This window comes from Leguminivora glycinivorella, chromosome 23 (assembly GCF_023078275.1).
Source record: "Leguminivora glycinivorella isolate SPB_JAAS2020 chromosome 23, LegGlyc_1.1, whole genome shotgun sequence".
In the NCBI taxonomy this organism is placed as follows: domain Eukaryota; kingdom Metazoa; phylum Arthropoda; class Insecta; order Lepidoptera; family Tortricidae; genus Leguminivora; species Leguminivora glycinivorella.
Window position 1 is genome coordinate 12515907 of NC_062993.1, and position 23154 is coordinate 12539060.

Sequence of the window (23154 nt, forward strand, 5' to 3'; positions counted from 1 at the left end):
ATGATGCTTAGTGACACCGAATAAAATAGCGAGGGCCTCTTTGTCGAGCTGACTATAATTGCGCTCGGCCGCGCTGAGCGTGCGCCATACGTCTACAGCTGACGGGACGCGCTCAGCGCCGCCCGGAAATACCGATGCGCCAAAAAGAAACTGCGCCAAGTCCGTACGCGCTGCTGTCTACCGACACCACTAAGTTACTTTTACTCCTCATGGTGTGCCAGCACCCGATCGCTTAGGAGAGCTCTCTTTGCCTCAGTGAACACACGTTCGCACTCACAGGTCCCATTTCGAGTCGCTTTCTTTTTTTAGAAGGATCTTGTAGATAATAAATACTACTAAGATTTGGAATAAACCGTCCATAATAGTTTAATAATCCCAAAAAACTTTTTAATTGTGACACACGTTTTCCGGTCATGGCGCGTTGGAAATAGCATCCAGCTTACTTGGGTCTAGGCGCAACCCATCTTTATTAATAATAAATCCTGAGTATTTGACACTGTCTTGCAGAAAACTACATTTACATAATTTAACTATCGTACCCTTATCTCCAGGCACTTTCAAGTACTGTTTTTAAATTTTTAATATGTTAATTCATGCTATTTAAGACTGTGACACAAATGTCATCTAAAAATACTACGCATCCGGGTACCCCGCGCAATACCTCTTCCATGAGTTTTTGAAACTTTTCAGGTATGCCAAGATAAACGCATAAGGCGTGCGCCGATAAGCTTATAAGTCCCCATATGCGTAGTTATAACGATGTACGGTTGCGAGTCTTCCGCCACTAAAGCACTGTTCGTACACGCGTGCCGAAGGTCTAATTTTGTGAACCTTCACCTCCGCTCGAACTGGCAAACAATTCGTCTATGCGCGGCAACGGATAGTTACACGTTTTAATTTAGGATTTATCGTAATTTTATAATCCCCGCATATACGTATTTCTCCATTATTGCTGCCTTTACCACTGGAACTATGGGGGTGCCATAGTCGAAGTAGATCCACGCGATAAATAGACCCGTCAGCTTCTAGTCTCATCAACTCCTGCTCCACGCGCACGCAGTGGTGTGGGACTGGCCGAGCTCGCACATAAACCGGTTCCTTATCCAGTCAACTGCACGGTTGAATCGATTGCTTACAAGTACCTAGCTTATCACTAAATACCTCAGGATATTCGTTGCAAAGTTGAGTCACCAAATTGATCATCTGAGATTTCATGGAGGCTTATTTACTTCACGTTAAAGGCCCGTATCCAATCGCGGCCCATGATAGGCCGCGCGCCGTTTCCCCAATCACATGCAAATGTAATCTCATTTTTTCATCATTTAACTTTACATCTACCTCAATGTAACCCAGTGTGTTTAAAAACTCCACCTGAATAACCATGAAACATCGTATTATCGGTAAGTAAATTTTTATGGCTAAACAATTGTCCATACATAGGTTCGCCTATTGCCGAGATCCGCGCCCCGGTGTCTATCTCATAAACCATCTTATACCGATCGACCGTCAGCGTAACGAAATACGGTTTACTGCCTTGAACGGCCACATTGATATTAAATAACCCGTCGTCGTCAGAAACGTCCGCGACGAAATGGTGCCGCAAACCACCTCCACGCACTTGTTTACACATACCTTTGAGATGGCCTTGCTGTCCACACTCGTCTTCAATTATAATTTTTAAAACGGCACCTGTCCGCCGTGTGCGGCTTGCCACAGCGCCAGCAAGCCCCTCGCTCCGGGCTCGCCTGCGGCCGCGGCGGCCGGCGCGCCACTCGCGCCCGGAGCCGCGCGCTCGCCCCGCGCCGCCGGCTCTCCGCCCCGCTCCGCCCCGCGGCGCTCCTCGTGCGCCCAGCGTGAAATGCAGGCCCTCGCCCGCCGAGCTGCATCTGTCGCTGTTAACCCTGCTCTCGTCGTGCCGCTTTACTTCCGCATGTTTTTCGGTGGCCTGCAGAGCCAACGCCAGTTTCCACCGCCTCTTTATGCCAATATCTTTTTCTGCGAATATCCTGGATCGCATCACATCGCTGGCTAGGCCGGAAACGAACTGATCGCGGAGATTCTCCTCGAGGGTTGAACTTCCGAAATTACACGTCGCCGCGAGGGTGCTTTAGATCCTGGAGGTAATCCGTGAGCGACTCGCCCGCGCGCTGCCTGCGCTGCCGAAATAAGTGGCGTTCGGCGATCTCCGGCCTTTGCGGTTCAAGGTGATCCGTTAACAGTTTCACTAGTTGTTCATATGTTTTTTGTTCTGGAAAACTAGGCGAACACAAATCACGCCAGAACGAATAAATTAACTTCCCCGACCACCATTAACATTGGCGCTTTAAGGTTATCGAAAATCTCATTTAACTTGAAATATATTAGTTTTACGCGACGTATATACGCGAGCCACTGTTACGAATGCTAAATTAAACGGTTCAATCTTTCCGATAGGCATTATTAACGATTTCCAGCTATTATACACGCGAATAACAAGAAAAAAACAACGATAATCCCGTCCTCAGCGCCAGTGAGACGTCAATGAAAGGCGTGGGCTAGCAACAGACTGATTTATTAACAAAAAGGTATTCTACCCGCCACGCACATATTATGACAGGAACATCACCACTTTGGACCAACAATTTGAGACTGTTAGGCGTACATTATGCGAGTTTTTAAAAAAGCCATTTCTGGCCTGGAACTGGTTCCTTTGTCCAAAAGAAAGATGGTATTTATAAAGAGGGAAAGGTAGACCTAGATATAAATGCATAGATAATATTCAAGACTGGATGCATACAAAAGACGCGAACACCCCTCAGAGAAGTTGGCAAGGAACGAAAAAGCATGTTGTATGCGCAATACGGCAATCCCATTACATGAAAGCACGGTTTCTAGCAAAAGAAGAAGTACCTATTTATATAAAATTTGTTATAGAGCGTTAAGATTGACTGCAATAACTATGACATTGCAGTTGGCGAATTTCATTACGCATAATATTCATTCGTAAACAGAGTCAATGGCAGCAAATTGATGCGTCGGTTTACATATCGTCGAAACGTCACGTAATTGTAAATAGTAACTGCTAAAAATTGGCCGAAACACAAAAATTTTACATTGCTAACTGAAAAATTGTCCAATAGTTAGGATTATTTGCACAGAAGCGAACTGAACTATACGCGAACCAAGATTTTATGTAACGTCAGTCGACCAAAAGTGACAGCGATAGTTTGAGTTATTCTGCGGATTTGCGTTTATTGTTTGGCAAATCGTTGTCGGCGAATCAATAATCAGCTAAAAAAAATTGTCGGAGAATCATTAGCCCAGCCCATCGTACTAAAAACATCGGATATTTTCAAATTTATAATATAGCCTCTTAATGTGCAACAATCGTGAAGTGTAGGGCACCATAATTTTGATTTAATGAGATTATTGGAAAGATTTTGCAGGGATAAAATGAAATTGTACACATTAAACTTTCGTGAGACATATTCAAGTAATTATGAATCTACACGGTTGTACTCACGTCGTTACGAAATCACGTTGCGTTCACGGAGTTTGGCAAATCGCGTGAACTCCTATATGCTGAAGAGGGGCCTCCGAATTGGCCCGAAACATGTCGCAGCGATTGCGATAAAATAACTAGAGTACAACCGTAGATTGATTAATTATTTAAAATAAAATTCCTCTTAAAACTACAGTATTCATTCAGGTTCTCCTGCCTAAAAAGGTAAAGGACTACTATAGGTATTTACGGATTATTTTAAACTGTTAAAACCACTTGCACCAGCGAAAATGGAGGGCTAACCCACCATTTTATATCCGAATTTGGCGATTGACAGCCCACTAACTTCCAGAGTAAAGTATTTGGTGCAAGTGGGCCTAATTTAACCTACAAAGGTTAAAGGTTAATATCTACCTGAAGCTTGTAAGCTGTCATGAATAACGAAGCATGGCAAAAGTTAAACTTAACGACCTAGGCAAACTTGTCACCGACCTTGTAAAATGCAAGAAAACGGCCCAGCACTCTCGTTTACGATGTTCTAACAGAAACTTTATGTTAATTACAAAGTGCTCTCAGCTCAAGTCACCTGTGCGCTGCTCATCTAGAACAGCCATAGTTAGAGAACTGTACAGAAAGTTTCATTTGAATTTTAATAATATCAGTGACAATTCGTTGCTCCGTTTTGCGCTTGAAAGACGGACAAAGAAACAGACACACACACTGCCCGCATTTATAATATTAGTATGGATTGAGAACACGTTTTAGGGGTACTAGTTGGTGAGACACAAACAGCACTGACTGATTTGAACTGTTATTTTTAAGCTGTTGGTATATAGGGCAAAAGTATTACAATAGACGGCTGATGATTTAAGAGATAAAATGAAACAAATGTTGAAGAATTTGGCCAAAAGAAATTATCGTTTAAAGCGCTCTCAAGATAGTTTTACTTTGTAAAATGTGAAAGAAATCTTTGAGTTTAGTTTAGTTTAGTTAATTTCTCTCGTTTATACAAATTTCACACAATTTAAAATTTTACATTTCAGCTTGTATTACTATTCGTATAAAGATCGTTACAAAAGAAATAATAAAATTAAAATTACAAATAAAAATGGAAAAAAGCAGTGTGAACCATAAAAAATATTAAAATGTCATATTGGTAAAAATAAAATAAATACAGGTTTATTACTAGGTGTATAGTACAAATCTAAAAATAACCAATGTCAATAATACAATATAGAATAATGAATAATGAGAAATAATAAAAAATAAATTACGGAAATGTAAGAGTAAAGTTAAACAATGTGTGATATGTACTACAATTAGTACATATCTAATGTCAATATTAAAATTATAATAGGGAAATAATTAGTCTAAGAAAAATCGTCCATAATTTTATTTTTATTATTTGCATGTATTCTTTTACCGAGTATAGTTCCTTTTCCAACAGAAGGTTCTTCAAGTCTTCATCCGAACCTTTCCACATTTTTTTCATTTTTTATGTCAGCAGGTAGGGTACTCATAATAGGTGGGCCCTATGACTCGTGCGTTTTTTGCTTGTAGTGCTGTGCGACGCGGCACACCTGCACACCTGCTACGTAAGATCCTTAGATAAGATCCTTATTTTTGTTATACATTTTATTCAAAATCAATTAATACGAAGTCAATATGGCAATACAAAATGTGCCATAAAAATTTCGGTCGACTAGTGAAGATTTTGAGTTACAATAATTAGTGTTACTTACGTGAAACATATTTTTATATTGGAGGACACCTTACACAGATCAACCTAGCCCCAAACTAAAGCAAAGCTTGTACTATGGGTGCTAGGCGACGATACTACATACTTATATAGGTAAATACATACTTATATACATAGAAAACATGACTCAGGAACAAATATCTGTGTTCATCACAAATAAATGCCCTTACCGGGATTCCGGCATTTTTATTTTGATTTATTTTTCTTCGAAGCTTATAATTTTGGCTGCAGATAAACTAGTTATGAAACTCACGCATTCATCTTTCAAAATAAAATATTTTTCATTGTACAAATAATACATAACTAATTGTCATTTTTAACACGCTTTTATTAGGTCGTCGTGTATGCTAACTAACTATGTAATGGAATCTGCGGAGGCTAATTTAACCACATCTTCCAGGAGTCGTAGCGTAATGAAAATTGGCAGCTATATGTAGTTCCGATGACAATACAATAATATGGTACTGTTGAGCTGATCTGATGATGGAGTCGGAAGATATGAACTGGAACTACATGATGGAACATCGTATCATAGCCGTTTTTGGGTTTCTTAGAAAAGTCTTGTAATGAACTTTGACTACAATTAGGTTTCAAGGTCTGATGATGAAGCCGAAAGATATGAACTGGAACTACATGATGGAACATCGTATCATAGCTGTTTTTGGGTTTCTTAAAGAAAAGTCTTGTAACTTGAACTTTGACTACGATTAGGTTTTTCAAGGTCTTGATGATTGGAGCCGGAAGAATATGAACTGGAACTACATGATGGAACATCGTATCATAGCTGTTTTTGGGCTTCTTAGGAAAGTCTTGTAATGAACTTTGACTACAATTAGGTTTCAGAGGTCTGATGATGGAGCCGGAAGATATGAACTGGAACTACATGATGGAACTTATCGTATCATAGCTGTTTTTGGGCTTCTTAGAAAAGTCTTGTAATGAACTTTGACTACGATTAGGTTTCAAGGTCTGATGATGGAGCCGGAAGATATGAACTGGAACTACATGATGGAACATAGTATCATAGCTGTTTTTGGGCTTCTTAGAAAAGTCTTGTAATGAACTTTGACTACGATTAGGTTTCAAGGTCTGATGATGGAGCCGGAAGATATGAACTGGAACTACATGATGGAACATCGTATCATAGCTGTTTTTGGGCTTCTTAGAAAAGCCTTTTAATGAACTATGACTACGATTAGGTTTCAAGCCGCCTGATGATGGTGCCGGAAAGATCATGAACAGAAAAAAGAGGGGCTCGAGGAGGAAAGCATAAAAGAAAGATCAACGTTGTATTTAAAATAAGTTGGGTTAGCGTTTTCTTGTGACCTTTCAAGAGCAAACAAAGGGGGGACTCGGGGGCGAAGCCCCCCGCATAAAGATCAACGTAGTATTTAAAATAAGTTGGGTTAGCGTTTTCTTGTGACCTTTAAGAGCAAACAAGGGGGGCTCGGGGGGCGAAGCCCCCATAAAATAAAGATTAACGTAGTATTTAAAATAAGTTGGGTAAGCGTTTTCTTGTGACCTTTAAGAGCAAACAAAAGGGGGCTCGGAGGGCGAAGCCCCATAAAGAAAGATTAACGTAGTATTTAAAATAAGTTGGGTTAGCGTTTTCTTGTGACCTTTCAGAGCAAACAAAGGGAAGCTCGGAGGGCCAAACCCCATATAAGAAAGATAAACGTTGTATTTAAAATAAGTTGGGTTAAGGTTTCTTGTGATCCTTAGAGAGTAAAAAGAAAAGGGAGCTCGAGGGGCGAAGCCCCCCTCATAAAGAAGATCAACGTTGTATTTAAAATAAGTTGGTTTAGGGTTTCTTGTGACCTTTCGAAACGAAACAAGGGGGCTCAGGGGGCGAGAAACCCCCGCCTTGAAAAAAGAAGATCTTGCTGCATTTAAAATAAGTTGGTTTAGGGTTTTCATACGCTGACCTTTCAGAGCAAACAAAGGGAGCTCGGGAGTCAAAAAAGCCCCCGCATGAAAGAAAGATCAACGTAGTATTTAAAATCAAAGTTGGGTTAGCGTTTTCTTGCGGAAAGCACTGCGACAAACAAAGAAAAGGAGGCTCGGGGGCGAAAGTCCCTCGTAAAAGTCAACGTAGTATTAAAGTCGTTGGGTTAGCGTTTTCTTGTGACCTTCAAGAGTAAACAAAGGAGGCTCGGGGGCCAGAAGCCCCCTCATCCGAAAGATAAACGTTGTGTTTAAAAATAAGTTGGGTTGGGGTTTTCCTGTTACCCTTAAGAGCAACGAAAGAGGGGGCTCGGGAGGCGAAGCCCCCTCATAAAAGAAAGATTAACGTAGTAATTTAAAATAAGTTGGGTTAAAGGTCGTTTTCTTCGTGACCTTTCAAGAGCAAACAAAGGGGGCCCGGGGGGAGACAGAAGCCCCCCGCATGAAAGAAAGAAAGAACAACGTAGTATTTAGAATAAGTTGGGTTAAGGTTTTCTTGTGATCCTTAAGGGTAAAAGAAAATGGGGGCTCGGGGGCGAAGCCCCCGCATGAAAGAAAGATCCAACGTAGTATTTAGAATAAGGTTGGGTTAGGGTTTTTTTCTTGTTACCCTTAAGAGTAACGAGAAAGGGGGCTCGGGGGGCGAATCCCCCCGCATAAAAGAAAGATTAACGTAGTATTTAAAATAAGTTGGGTTAGCGTTTTCTTGTGACCTTTCAAGAGCAAACAAAGGGGGGGCTCGGGGGGCCGTGAAGCCCCGCGCATGAAAGAAATAACAACGTAGTATTTAGAATAGGTTGGGTTAAGGTTTTCTTTGTGATCCTTAAGAGTAAAGAAAAGGGGGAGCTCCGGGGGCGAAGCCCCCGCATGAAAAAAGATCAACTGTAGTATTTAGAATAAGTTGGGTTAGCGTTTTCTTGTAGCAGACCTTTAAGAGCAAACAAAAGGGGGCTCAGGGGGCGAAAGTCCCCGCATGAAAGAAAAGATCAACGTAGTACTTTAAGATAAGTTGGGTTAGCGTTTTCTTGTGACCTTTAAGAGCAAACAAAGGGGGCTCAGGGGGCGAAGCCCCCGCATGTGAAAGAAAAGATCAGCACGTAGTATTTAAGATTAGTTGGGTTAGCGTTTTCTTGTGACCTTTAAGAGCAAAACAAAGGGGGCCCGGGGGCGAAGCCGGGCATAAAAGAAAGATAAACGTTGTATTTAAAATAAGTTGGGTTAGGGTTTTCCTGTTACCCTTAAGAGTAACTTAGCAAGGGGGCTCGGGGGCGAAGCCGCAAAGAAAGATTAACGTAAGTCTTCAAATAAGTTGATTGGCGTTTTACCCCATGAGCCTTTCAGAGCAAACAAAGGGGAGCTCTCGGGGCGAAGCCCCTCATGAAAGAAGAACATGTCGTGTTTAAAATAAGTTGGGTTAAGGTTTTCTTGTGATCCTTAAGAGTTAAAGAAAAGGGGGCTCGGAGGGCGAAGCCCCCGCATAAAAGAAAGATCAACGTAGTATTTCGAATAAGTTGAACTCATGCGTTTTCTTGTGACCTCTTAAGAGCAAACAAAGGAAGCTCGGGGGACAAAGCCCCCGCATGAAAAGAAAGGTCAACGTGGAAGATTTAAGAATAAGTTGGGTTAGCGTTTTCTTGTGACCTTTAAGAGCAAACAAAGAGGCTAGCTTCCGCATAAAAGAAAGATAAACGTTGTATTTAAAATAAGTTGGGTTAAAGTTTTCTTGTGATCCTTAAGAGTAAAGAAAGGGAGTTTCGGGGGCGAAGCCCCCGCATGAAAGAAAGAGTAACGTAGTACTTAAGATAAGTTGGGCTAGCGTTTCCTTGTGCAATCTTTAAGAGCAAACAAAGGGGGCCCCGGGGCGAAGCCCCCGCATAAAAGAAAGAATCAATGTTAGTATTTAAAATAAGTTGGGTTAGGGTTTTCTTGTGACCTTTCAAGAAAGCAAGCAAAGGGAGACTCCGGGGCGAAGCCTCGCAAATGAAAGAAATATCAACAGTAGTGTTTAAGATGAAGTTGGGTTAGCGTTTTCTTGTGACCTTTAAGAGCAAACAAAGTAGGCTCGGGGGCGAAGCCCTCCGCATAAAAGAAAGATCAACGTTGTATTAAATAAGTTGGGTAATGGTTTTCATATGACCCTTAAGAGCAAATAAAGGCTCGACCGCACATCCACTAATTTTGTTTGAATTAGTTGAAATGTGACCAATATTTTCTAATCGAGTCAGCAAATCACCACGCTTAGAAACTTCAAAACCTTATGGCGAAAGTATGTCTCTCTAATGTCTTCAAAGTCCGCGATGGCACATGTCTATATTGTTTATCTTTTACGGATAACTATAGTATAAACATTTTATGATAATACCGTAATAAGAGTAACCGCTAGTTATTGATAAGTAACAATTAGCAATAAGTACACGTTAAATACAAATGGCATGTAAAATCCGCCTACTTGAAATGATTATATAAATGTTAAAAGTATTTCATTATTAATGACTAAAAAGTATAAAATAAATTAATAGTTTAAAAAACACTATAAAACACGCTTTTATAAATGCACGTAAAAAGCCAAAAATAAATTATGGATCGTTCAAAGTTGTCTCTATTTGTGAGCTGAAGTTTAAAAACTATGTGCTTTTAATTATAATATTTGATTGTAAAAGCGTGGGGCGCTGGAACAGGAAAGAACTTTCAAACTTGTAAACATAAATACTAATCCGACTTCCTGGCGAATGAAGTTGCATAAGAACATAACGTTTACATAATGCCGCCTAAGGGTTACCAAGAGAACCAAAAGATATCGTCCACGAACAAGAACTCTGCTCCTGTCACTGTAGACACTTTCCCCATTTGTACTTTGATTACCGGAAAAAAGCGGCGTTCTAAGTGTCGGTGATTGTCGACTCTCCTCGCTACTAGCGCATATTTTGTCTGAATTCTACAATGGTACCTACTTTGAACACTGACTTTTAATTGATTTGACTGTTTAATGTAGAATCTTACTAGTGATGCTGCAACTCCAGTTAACGTCGAAATCAATCTGTAACCTCCTTCCCGTAACATAGCATAATTTGATTTATCAGCAAGTTATATAAAAAGTCTTCTGTTCCACGCTGCTTTCCAACTTTTACATAATCAAATATTGCATATTAAAGTACATAGTTTTTTAAACTTCAAGCTCACAAAATAGAGACAAATTTAATTAGATCCATAATTTATTGTTTGGCTTTTTACGTGCATTGGCGTATAAGCGTGTTTTATAGTGTTTTTAAACTATTAATTTGTTCAACAATGTTAATTTCATTTATGCGTTTGTATAAGACATTGGTTCTTCAACCAGTGAAGAATCTGTGGTTTGTATTATCGTTGCAAAAGTCTGCTATGATTTCTTGACATTTCCAGCTTTTGAAATAGTTGCCGACTACACCCATGACATTGAATGTCCACGATATACACAGTAAGTACAAAAAATCAGTAATTATTTGTTGTTTATTTATTTAAACTTTATTGCACAATATAAAAAAGTGCAAATGGCGGACTTAATGCAGATGGCATTATCATACAGTCAATAATAGGCTATTACGAAAGATTAAGTAGGTGCAGGGTCCTAGTATAGTTGGCGTGTAATGGAAAAAAAAGCTTAAGATACAAACAATATCCTTATATGCTACAAATTCATTAATTATTTAACATATATGTTAAGTGGTAAGATTTTCGTTTTATTTATAAAAAAACAATGAAAACAATGGAAAGTCTACTTTATTTGGTTAATGAAAGATTCAAATTAGTTTGCAACAACAATGTACATTGGGCCTTACAAGGCTAAAAAATGTTTGACATTCAACTTGGTAAAGTGAAGTAAGTAAATGCTCAAGACCTAAGAGACCGTTTGCCATTCATGGCTAAACATTCAAAGGTACCTATCTACAAACAAGAACACAGTTAAAACTGCATTCAGGATGTATTGATACTCTGGTTGGCGCCTACGACTAAGGGTTCAACTCCAAATGCCGCAAATATGTAGCTGCTCAGACGAGATAGCTTGAATTCTTTTACCAGCACCTACTTAGTTGGCTTGAGTGTTGGGGATGGATCTAGTTCTGAATTATCTATGTCATTCAGTAGTAGTAGTAGCAATGACACTTTATTCAACACAAATAAATGAGACATACGGAGAATAATTCTGCTAATGCTTATCCCACACTTAAGGAATGTCCCTATCGATTGTCGTCCTCATAACAATTTCCGTGGCAAAGCCACTTCAGCAGTCATGGAGTCACCTACGCCTTTTAATACGGGGCTCTAATGTATGATCTAGCCAGGTCGAACTCAGTCTTACCGATTCTTTGTGCAAGTATTGTCATTAGAGGTTGACCAGAGGTATTTCATATGTATATGTCTAAGAGGGAATTTCGGTCATCTCTTTGCGTTACTTCAGCGATTGCATCTGAAAGTGTCAATGTTTTTTCCTCTGAATCCTTTGAACAGTTTGACCCGACAAAACCTGCGACCTTGGCCTAATCGAGGCTATCCTGCTTCCACCTGCGCCACTTAGAGGCCTCCGTAATAATATAATATCACTCTGCGAGACGTTTTCTGCATGATAAAAAACAAATTTGCTTTTCGATCATTTGTTAAAGTGTACATACGCATGTAGTATAAGTTCTGTGTATGCAGTAATGTATTTTTATGTTGTTGATTGTTTCATTAAAATAAAAAATATTTTACCCTTTGCTAATTTGTTATAGATTGCATTTACTATTTATTTGGTGCTAACCCAGTTATAAAAGTCAATGCTCATATTATTCACACCAAAAAAAAAATACAAGTTGTGTGCATGCATCTCTAACATATACAAAAGGTTAGTACCAGAATTAATTATGACCTGCATCCATAACTTTGACATTTCAGGCAGTACAAATCACTAAGTTCTAAACACAGGAATACGCATTAGATTTTATTTGGCCTACTCAGTGGCTAAGCTCCTACGACTCACTGAAGGCAGACTTAGTAGGAGAAAGGCATTCCAGAAAATATTGCAAAATATAGGATGATTTTTAAATACCAAATTAGGAAACGTCTGCTAACTAGAATTCGCGAGAATCGATATCTAACATTTGTTTACTAAAAGGTGCATACTTTATTAAAAGGACGTGTATAATTACAGTATACATGAGGAAGAAAGAAGCACTAAGGAAGGAGTCATGCAAAAAGTCTGGCGCTTACTCCCAATGCTCAATTGGTTTAACACTTTCACATACCAAACCCAACTGCATCAAACCACATCGCTAAGCGTACAGCCCGATTGTGGTTCCCACATGTCTTAACGAAAATGTCATGTGAAAGCATATATCAAGAGTGTTTTAAAAGGGAATTATTAAGAGCAAGCTACAGATTGCGAAGATCTAATGGAATCATGGTGCTGCACCATTTTCTTTTAACCACACGAAAATGTACTACAGCCAAACTTTGCGTAAGTGACTTTTGAGTCTGTAGTGAACAACTTATTTTATTAGTTGCAGACAAAGGGAAAGAGGAGAGACAAAAATCGTAGCTTCAAGAACGTCGCAATCAGATTGTAAGCTTCCTTATCAGCTGTGTGGCAGTCTCACTCTAAACTTATGTCTGGCGAGCCAGCAAAAGCGATTTTTTCGTACATTGCACTGTCAATCCTCTGAAATAGATGCTCTCTTATGGATTATGAAATCGCATGAAAAAATATTTCAAACATTTCTACAAGACCGTGATCCGCCCCATCCTAATGCCAACACGTCAAACTTAATAACACCCCATCGTTTTTAGCATAGGGGTTACAAAAGCAGGTTCAACATGGGAAAACTACATTTTACATTAATTCCTCTTACACTAAGCGCTTGATAAACTTCAAAATGTCAAACTCGTGTTGGATTTTGTGTGCACATTTCCAGCGGTTTAAGGTGACGTATAGTACGCAGCGACGTGGAAATTGGCACTATTTAGTCTGAATGCGGGATTTTTTAAATTTTTATTATAAACTGGCTAGTGATTGATCTTAGTCACACTTGATGGAAAGTGACGACAAGGCTCGTCAGTTGCAGCTCACTGGTTCAGGAATAGCCTATTCATTCTTGACTTGAATACACCCAGATTGTATTCGGCCGGGAATACAGATGAGGGGACATGTTCCATTCCTTAGCAAATCGCATTAATTTTTACGAAAGCGACTGCCATCTGACCTTCCAACCCGAAGGGTAACTAGAACTTATTGGAATTAGTCCGATTTCCTCACGATGTTTTCCTTCACCGAAAAGCGACTGGCACATATAAAATGACATTTCGCACATAAGTTCAAAAAACTCATTGGTGCGAGCCGGGGTTCGAACCTTCGACCTCCGGAACGAAAGTCGCACGTACTTACCACTAGGCTACCAGAGCTTTTTTAACGTTGTCCATCATTATGGTATATTATTAAAATGCTATTGTTTCAAACGGATAAACCAGCAACAAGTCTTTTCTCAGTGTAAGCCATATTTTATCTCTTTCTAACCCCGTTTCCCTAAAATCGGGGATGGAAGTTTGGAGCATTCCGCAATTTTCGAATTTATCTCGGCCGTGGGTAAAAGCTAGTGCTCTCTAAAAGGTAGGTCCTTTCTACTCTGCAGCGTAGATTCCACGTATTCAGGACAAACCACAGAATACCTGGCTAATGCCTTTATTCCGAGAGTAGTCCGCAGAATTCTACTACGAGTATATACGTTATGCGACTAGAACACCATTCGAAAGAACAAGAAAATCAAACTGATTTTTATAATGATAATTATTTGAATCAATCAACTAACGATTTAAAACATACAGTCATAAAAGATTTTAAATATAAAAATTAAATTCATTTCTGTATCAAAATTGAACGCGGTCTATATCGGAATTGTGGTATTATGTATTTAATTAAAATGTATTTGGTTTAATTTAATATCAACCTTTTTGTACTAAAGTAAGACGTAAAAACTTCTTTAGGTAATTAATCACATATGAAGTTACATACATAGCTGGGCACCGTTAATCAAATAGTTAACTTCGATAATCGTTAATCCGTTACTATAAAAGTTAACTTCGTTAATCGTTCAAGCGATACATTTCAACAAATTTAACGGAAGTTAAAGTTAATCGATAATCCGTTAATCGTGATAAAAAAATATTTTACTGTAGCCAGTTGCATCAGTTATCAACTATTAAGTTTTTGGGTAAGTTTATTATGTTACTGTAAAAGACCGAAGATCGCCAAAATCTCTTGAAAAATCCCAGCTGCCAATTGGTAAAAGCGAAATGTTAATAAATAGGTGTTGTTCTCTTTGGACTTATATAATACGTTGTTTCGGTAAGTCCTAGGTTTTACTTTGGACCCGTAGGTATTGGGTCATTCAAGCGGTCGTAGTCATGGTGCGTAGGTTCCTCGGATTGAGACACCTCTAATCGAAGTTGTGATCCACGGTAACTTGGTAGATAGCGTTGCCCGCCGAACTCTGGCTTGATGCGTCGGTTGCGCGATTTATGTGCCATGCGTCGTGCCTCTTTGATGATTTACATTCTGTTTCGCAGTTAGTGATGGGTGCAGTAGGACTAATAAACTTTAGCAGGTCCCAAACAAGTGATCCAAAGGCACCAATTGATATGTAGACTGAATTTTCGGGAAAATCCTAGGTTTCGCCGTACTCCGGGCTTTTACAGTAGCGATCAGAGCAAGTTTTACTCGGCGCGTGCGGAACTGGATTAACGATTAACGGACTCGAAGAAATTTAACGGAAGTTAATGAATCCGTTAACATTTTTTAAAGTTAACTTAAAAGTTAATCCGTTAACCAAAATGTTAACTTCGTTAATTAACGATTAACGGATTAACGAGTTAATGCCCAGCTATGGTTACATACAAAATAAAACCACTGCGCAGGCTTCGTCATAGTATACAAATGTCAAGTGGGTCATTAGTACAATATAATAAAAATAAATAAATAATACAAAACACAACCAAACCTAAAATAGCCCCCCCCCCTGGATCGTACCTGTTTCCCCGCTGAACTGCAATAGAGACCTGTAATTGGACCAGATACGACACAGAGCGAGGATCACAGCCCCCCCCCCCGAGGATTTGGTTTAATTAGAATGCCAAAAAAAAAAAATAATTTTTTATTTAGCCTATAATGGTGTCCCACTGCTGGGTAAAGGCCTCTCCCCTTAACCTCTATGTCTCCCGGTTTAGTCCCGAAGCAGTTAATAATTTTCGAAAAAAAAAATAGTGGTTTTGTGAGTTGTACAAATTACATGCCCTTTTTAGGGTTCCGTAGTCAACTAGGAACCCTTATAGTTTCGCCATGTCTATCTGTCCGTCCGTCCGTCCATCCGTCCGCGGATAATCTCAGTAACCGTTAGCACTAGAAAGCTGAAATTTGGTACCAATATGTATATAAATCACGCCGACAAAGTGGTAAAATAAAAAGTGGAGAAAAATGTTTTGTTAGGGGTACCCCCCCACATGTAAAGTGGGAACTGATTTCTTTTTTCATTTCAACCCCAACGTGTGATATATTGTTGGAGAGGTATTTAAAAATGAATAAGGGTTTACTAAAATCGTTTTTTGATAATATTAATGTTCTCGGAAATAATCGCTCCTAAAGGAAAAAAAGTGTGTCCCCCTAACTTTTGAACCATATGTTTAAAAAATATGAAAAAATCACAAAAGTAGAACTTTATAAAGACTTTCTAGGAAAATTATTTTGAATTTGATAGGTTCAGTAGTTTTTGAGCAAAATACGGAAAACTACGGAACCCTACACTGAGCGTGGCCCGACACGCTCTTGGCCGGTTTTTTTAAATTGATAAATTTAACTAATCAAGGGGTTTCTATATCACTTACAAAATTTCACAGCGTTCAGTTGAGACTTGCGAAAGTATCTTTGCACTGAAAAGTAAAATCTTGGCTATATAACGTTCGGTCAATTTTACCTCTACCCAACACACATTATTATTCTATGCTCTACTAAACCGGCTCAATATTTGAGGAACTCTTATAAAGTATGCGGTAAACTTTAACAACGTTGGCACAGTATCTGCATACTTTTACCAACTTTCTACTGTTCGCAAATTCCTACTTCTATATTGACCTACTTGTATAATATCTACTTATTTTATTATAAGGGCCACTTGCACCAACAAAAATAGAGGGTTAACCTACTATTTATTTTTATATGGAATTCGACAGATGACAGCCCACTAACCCTTTTTTTTAACGAGGGGAAATGGTTTACGCATACCATCCCAGGCGCAGGGACCGGCCTGGTTATGTGGGACTCCCATACCCAGGTAGCAAACTGACGTCAGCGACGCACAGGTGACGTCACTTATAGGTCATAATAAGGTCGGTCATTTATTCGTCGAGAGAGGACGTTTTAATGACGTCTATTTGGGGTCAATATTAGGACGTACCTTTTAGTCACAAAATTGACGTTTCAATGACGTCTATTTACGGTCACTATTAGGACGTACCTTTTTGGTCACAAATTTGACGTTTTACTGACGTCTGTTTGGGGTCATTATCAGGACGTACCTTTTTGGTCACAAATACGACGTTCTACTGACGTCTAATTGGGGTCACTATCAGGACGTACCTTTTTGGTCACAAATACGACGTTTTACTGACGTCTCTTTGGGGTCACTATCAGGACGTACCATTTTAGTCACAAAGTTGACGTTCTACTGACGTCTAATTGGGGTCACTATCAGGACGTACCTTTTTGGTCACAAATACGACGTTTTACTGACGTCTCTTTGGGGTCACTATCAGGACGTACCATTTTAGTCACAAAGTTGACGTTTTACTGACGTCTATTTGCGGTCACTATCAGGACGTACCATTTTAGTCACAAAGTTGACGTTTCACTAACGTCTAATTGGGGTCACTATCAGGACGTACCTGTTTGGTTAGAAATATGGCGTTTCGCTAACGTCTATTTTGGGTCACTACCAGGACGTACCTTTTTGGTCACAAATACGACGTTCTACTGACGTCTAATTGGGGTCACTATCAGGACGTACCTTTTTGGTCACAAATACGACGTTTTACTGACGTCTATTCGGGGTAACTATCAGGACGTACCTTTTTGGTCACAAATACGACGTTTTACTGACGTCTATTCGGCGGTAACTATCAGGACGTACCTTTTTGGTCACAAATACGACGTTCTACTGACGTCTAATTGGGGTCACTATCAGGACGTACCTTTTTGGTCACAAATACGACGTTTTACTGACGTCTCATTGGGGTCACTATCAGGACGTACCTTTTTGGTCACTAATACGACGTTCTACTGACGTCTAATCGGGGTCACTATCAGGACGTACCTTTTTGGTCACAAATATGACGTTTTACTGACGTCTCTTTGGGGTAACTATCAGGACGTGCCTTTTTGGTCACAAATATGACGTTCTACTGACGTGTAATTGGGGTCACTATTAGGACGTACCTTTTTGGTCACAAATACGACGTTCTACTGACGTCTAATTGGGGTCACTATCAGGACGTACCTTTTTGGTCACAAATACGACGTTTTACTGACGTCTCATTGGGGTCACTATCAGGACGTACCTTTTTGGTCACTAATACGACGTTCTACTGACGTCTAATTGGGGTCACTATCAGGACGTACCTTTTTGGTCACAAATACGACGTTTTACTGACGTCTCATTGGGGTCACTATCAGGACGTACCTTTTTGGTCACTAATACGACGTTCTACTGACGTCTAATCGGGGTCACTATCAGGACGTACCTTTTTGGTCACAAATACGACGTTTTACTGACGTCTCATTGGGGTCACTATCAGGACGTACCTTTTTGGTCACTAATACGACGTTTTACTGACGTCTATTTGCGGTCACTATCAGGACGTACCATTTTAGTCACAAAGTTGACGTTTCACTAACGTCTAATTGGGGTCACTATCAGGACGTTCCTGTTTGGTTAGAAATATGCCGTTTCGCTAACGTCTATTTTGGGTCACTACCAGGACGTACCTTTTTGGTCACAAATACGACGTTTTACTGTCGTCTTTTTGGGGTCACTATCAGGATGTACCGTTTTAGTCACAGAACCGAGAGAAAAGAGAATAGAGATTTGGGGCGGCGGTTAAAAATGGACGTTTTACTGACGTCTCTTTGGGGTCACTATCAGGACGTGCCTTTTTGGTCACAAATATGACGTTCTACTGACGTGTAATTGGGGTCACTATTAGGACGTACCTTTTTGGTCACAAATACGACGTTCTACTGACGTCTAATTGGGGTCACTATCAGGACGTACCTTTTTGGTCACAAATACGACGTTTTACTGACGTCTCATTGGGGTCACTATCAGGACGTACCTTTTTGGTCACTAATACGACGTTCTACTGACGTTTCATTGGGGTCACTATCAGGACGTACTATTTTAGTCACAAAGTTGACGTTTCACTAACATCTAATTGGGGTCACTATCAGGACGTTCCTGTTTGGTTAGAAATATGGCGTTTCGCTAACGTCTATTTTGGGCCACTACCAGGACGTACCTTTTTGGTCACAAATACGACGTTTTACTGTCGTCTTTTTGGGGTCACTATCAGGATGTACCGTTTTAGTCACAGAACCGAGAGAAAAGAGAAGAGAGATTTGGGCGGCGGTTAAAAATGGACGTTTCACTGACGTCTATTTGGGGTTGCAAATCGACACTATTAACGGTTACAAACCAGCAATTGAGTGGATAGGCATCCTTTATTTTAGGGTGCTAGTACTAGTGTAAGTCAAACATAGTATTATTAGTCCAAGGATATAAAAATTTCATCCCTTAGAAAGCTGAGCGTAGCGAGGTCTGTTACAAAAAACAAAATATATTTTTTTTATTTAATCATCTGATTTTGACAAAAAGTTTGTCAGTTGAAAGAGATTCATTGATGTAACCACAGATGTCATATAATATACCATAGATCAAGCAAACGTATCTACTTAGCGTGTCAAATGAACTCAGTGAAATCCACTGAGTTGTCCGTCTTTACTCGCAGCTTGCAGCTTTCGGGCGTCAATTTTTGTAAGTTGAAGTCAACCAAAACATAAAAAATGCCTCGTTACGTGATATTCAATTGCAACAACACAAAAATTATGAACAATCAAGAGCCTGAGACATATTTAAAATTACAGGCAAGAATCAACTTCAGTACAAAATTTGACACGCTCGGCCCCTATACAAATATATGAATTTGTTTCTTCTATCTAAATTAAGTTCTGTGGATGTAACGCATCGATCTAAACTACCGGAAGTTTAAATCGATGATGTAACGTAAAAAAAATAGAAGAAAAAATCTCACAAAAAAAAGAAAAAATTAAAAAATATATAAACAAAATAAGCCAAATTTGGCAACTTGTATCTTAAAAACTACTGATCTGATTTCGATTCGGTTTTTAGTTTATAATCATGAATTTATTTGTCTTTAATATTAAAAACTTACTTCTCGACATTGTACATTATTTCTACCGTTATTTGCAGTTATTCAGTGTGATACGAAAATATAAAATAAAACTATGGAAACTCATTAAATCGCGTATAATGAATTTAGAATACATCCCGACGTTTCGAACTCTTTACAGCGTTCGGATCGTGGTCAACGGGTGACTGAATAAAAATTACAATGTGCAAAAGGTACCCACATACAAGAAATATTAACGAACCATGACCACAAATAATATAGATTTCTAAGGCACTGGTCCCACCGCGAGCTAGTATAAAGCTGTGAGCTATCGGCTATAAAAACGAACAAAAGATAATCACTCCCGTGCAAATAAAAGAGACACGGCGATGTTTATAGTTACTCGCCCAGCGGTGAGCTATTAAAATCGCCGTGTTTCTTTTATTTGCACGGGGGTGCTTATCTTTTGTTCGTTTTTATAGTCGATAGCTCATAGCTTACTAGCTCGCGGTGGGACCAGTGCCTAAGGCAGGTTCACACACTATTAATAAAGCTAGTTATACAATATTCAAAAAATTACCATTACTATGTTAAAAAATAATTAACCAATTAATCTACACAAAATTGACAAAGAACAAACTGCAAATGTCCAACACCATACAACACAAATGCCTCACAGCCTTCGTCGTGCTTGTTCCATTATCAGATGTACAACTGGATCCCAAGCCGGTGGTAAAGCAAAGCCATCTTCTCTATTAAAGTTTGGATATTTCTGGGTATATATCGCTTCTCCTTAGCAAGAACCAGAGGCTTGTCAAACTTTATAGCATGATTGACTTTATCCATGACATGTTCAGAGACTGCAGACCTTTGCCGATGGTGCTTGACATCCGCTATGTATTCCTTCACCCGTGTGGAAATACTTCGTTTCGTCTGTCCCACATATGACAGGCCGCACTCACAGTCTAGCCTGTACACTCCCGCATTTTATAGAGGAGTTTGACATTTCACAGGCCTCAGGAATTGGGACATCTTCTTCATAGGCTTGAAATAAGTTTTAATAGAAGCCCGTTTCAAGATGTGGCTGACCCTATCCATGACCCCTCTAACAAAAGGCAGAATAGCAGGGCGGCGCCCGACTGTAGGGATCTTCAAGCGGGCCTTCTGCTTGACACGCGGTATCTTGAGCTCGTTCGCCAACAGCGCCTGCCTGGCATGTCGAAGCTCCGCGGCCAAATGCTGGTCGTCACATATCCTTTGGGCTCTCTGAAACAAAGATTTGCCTACAGTAGCTAGTTGACTGGGATGGTGGTGGGATTTGCCATTTAAGTACCTATCAGTATGAGTAGGTTTTCTATACACAGTGCGATCTAAGCTATTATCAGGATTCATCAAAATGAGAACATCCAAGAAGGGAAGAGAACAGTCTTTTTCCAACTCCATAGTAAATTGTATTTTACTATGGATAAAATTTAAATGGTCTAAGAAAGTTGAAACATTACTTTTAGGAAGTATAGTAAAAGTGTCATCTACGTATCTTTTAAATATCTTCGGCTGGACGGCAGCCAATGAGAGCGCTCTCTCCTTGAAATCCTCCATGAAGATGTCGGCGACTACTGGAGACACCGGAGACCCCATTGCCACGCCGTCCACTTGAAGGTAGAATTCACCGTTCCATAGGAAGTAGCCCGATGTGAGGCAATGTTCCAACAACTTGGCATGGTTCTCAGACATGTTCTGCTCTCTAAACCTCTTCTTGACAATTTCAATGCAGTCTCTTTTACCGGTAGATTCGTAAATAGCGACTGAACATCAAAACTGACCATAATTTCATTCATCAGTTAATGTGAGATCTCTAATTTCACTGATGAAATGGTAAGAATCCTTTATATGAGTGCTGGTGCCACCTCGCAATGGTGAAAGGACTCCCGCTAGGTGCTGAGCTAATTTATACGTGGGAGCATCGATCTGACTCACTACTGGACGTAGCAGAGCATTCGGCTTGTGTATTTTTGGCAACCCATACAACTTCTAGGCACCGGGCAATCAGGAACTAAACTTGCAACATTCAGATTGAGGCTGTCCGAGTACTCACTAATTAGATCTTTAGTGGTTTTCAGGATCTTCGTAGTTGGGTCCCTCTTTACATGTTTGTATGTTGATGTATCCGCCAAAAGATTCATTATCTTCTCGTTGTAATCTGAAGTACAACGGCCGCATTACCCTTGTCAGCTCGAAGAACAGTTATGTCCGGATCCTCACCCAATTTTTTTAAAGCGACAAATTCATCCCTAGGTAAATTTGTTCTTGGGGGCTTCGCTCTCCGTAACAAAGACGAGACATCCTGGCGTATAGCCTCTAACTCTTCCTTGCCTACATTGTTCTTCACCAGACAATCTTCCACACTGACGATAATGTCCTCATAAGGGATCTTCCGCGGCGCAACCACGTAATTGAGACCTTTTTCCAGAACCGAAAACTCACACGCAGTGAGTTGTTTATCTCACGGAAGTATAACTAAGTTTATCTGATAAATTGACAACTGATCGATTTGACACTGACAGCGCCATTCCGTTTACGCTATGTTTACGCTCTGAGGCAATCCGTCATCGCTGCGTTTCGTTCACGATTTTAACTTGTCAAACTTGGTAACTTGTCTCTGCTTGCATTGTTCGAATTTGAGATACGTTTTGTCAAAATCGGACGATACAATAAAAATATATATTTTTTTCATTTTCATAAAACACCTCGCTACGCTCGGCTTCCTAAGGGATGAAATTTCGATATCCTCGGAAAAAATCGTTTACTTTGATGTCTACTATCACCATGCAAAGCGGCTTGCTTCCATCTCAAAGTGCAGCTTTTTTTTTCATAACTAGTATGACTATATTCTCTCTGTCTAAATTTGAAATGAGACAGACCTTTGATAAAACTATAGTTAGTTATCTTATACTTTTCCTTTACTCAGACTAATTCACTATCATAGTGAATAGGGATTGCAAATCCGCTTATATGTTGGGAAATCCGGATTTTCGGATTATTTGTAGGAAAAATCCAGATTCCGGATTAAATCCGGATTTTTAAGGTTTTTTAGTTAACACCAAAAATAAAGCAAAATTCAATAGTTTAAGAAGTAAACAGTATTTTTAAACATTAGTAAACACACAACAGTACGTATATGCGTGTTTTGCTACGCAAATTTCAAACAAAAAATGAATTATTTCATTAAACTTATATTGACTGGGGTATAGATAGACCGTGACGTGGTTAGGTGGTTACCTTTATATTCTTTTGTGGAGCTTCTGAACAGTTCCTCGGTCCATATATAATACTTAAGTCTAGTGAAACTAAGCGTGAATCATAACTCTCATTATTTTCAATCAAAACAAAACATTTTCCTCTTTTTTAGGGTTCCGTAGTCAACTCAGTAACCGTTAGCACTAGAAAGCTGAAATTTAGTACCAATATGTATATCAATCACGCCAAAAAAGTGCAAAAATAAAAAATGTTT

General features: G+C 39.5%; 1 pseudogene; it reads right to left on the minus strand.

The window, feature by feature from the left end:
- Window positions 1-2084: 2084 nt before the first annotated feature.
- Window positions 2085-22236, minus strand: LOC125238228 (annotated as a pseudogene).
- Between the last annotated feature and the right edge of the window lie 918 nt (window positions 22237-23154).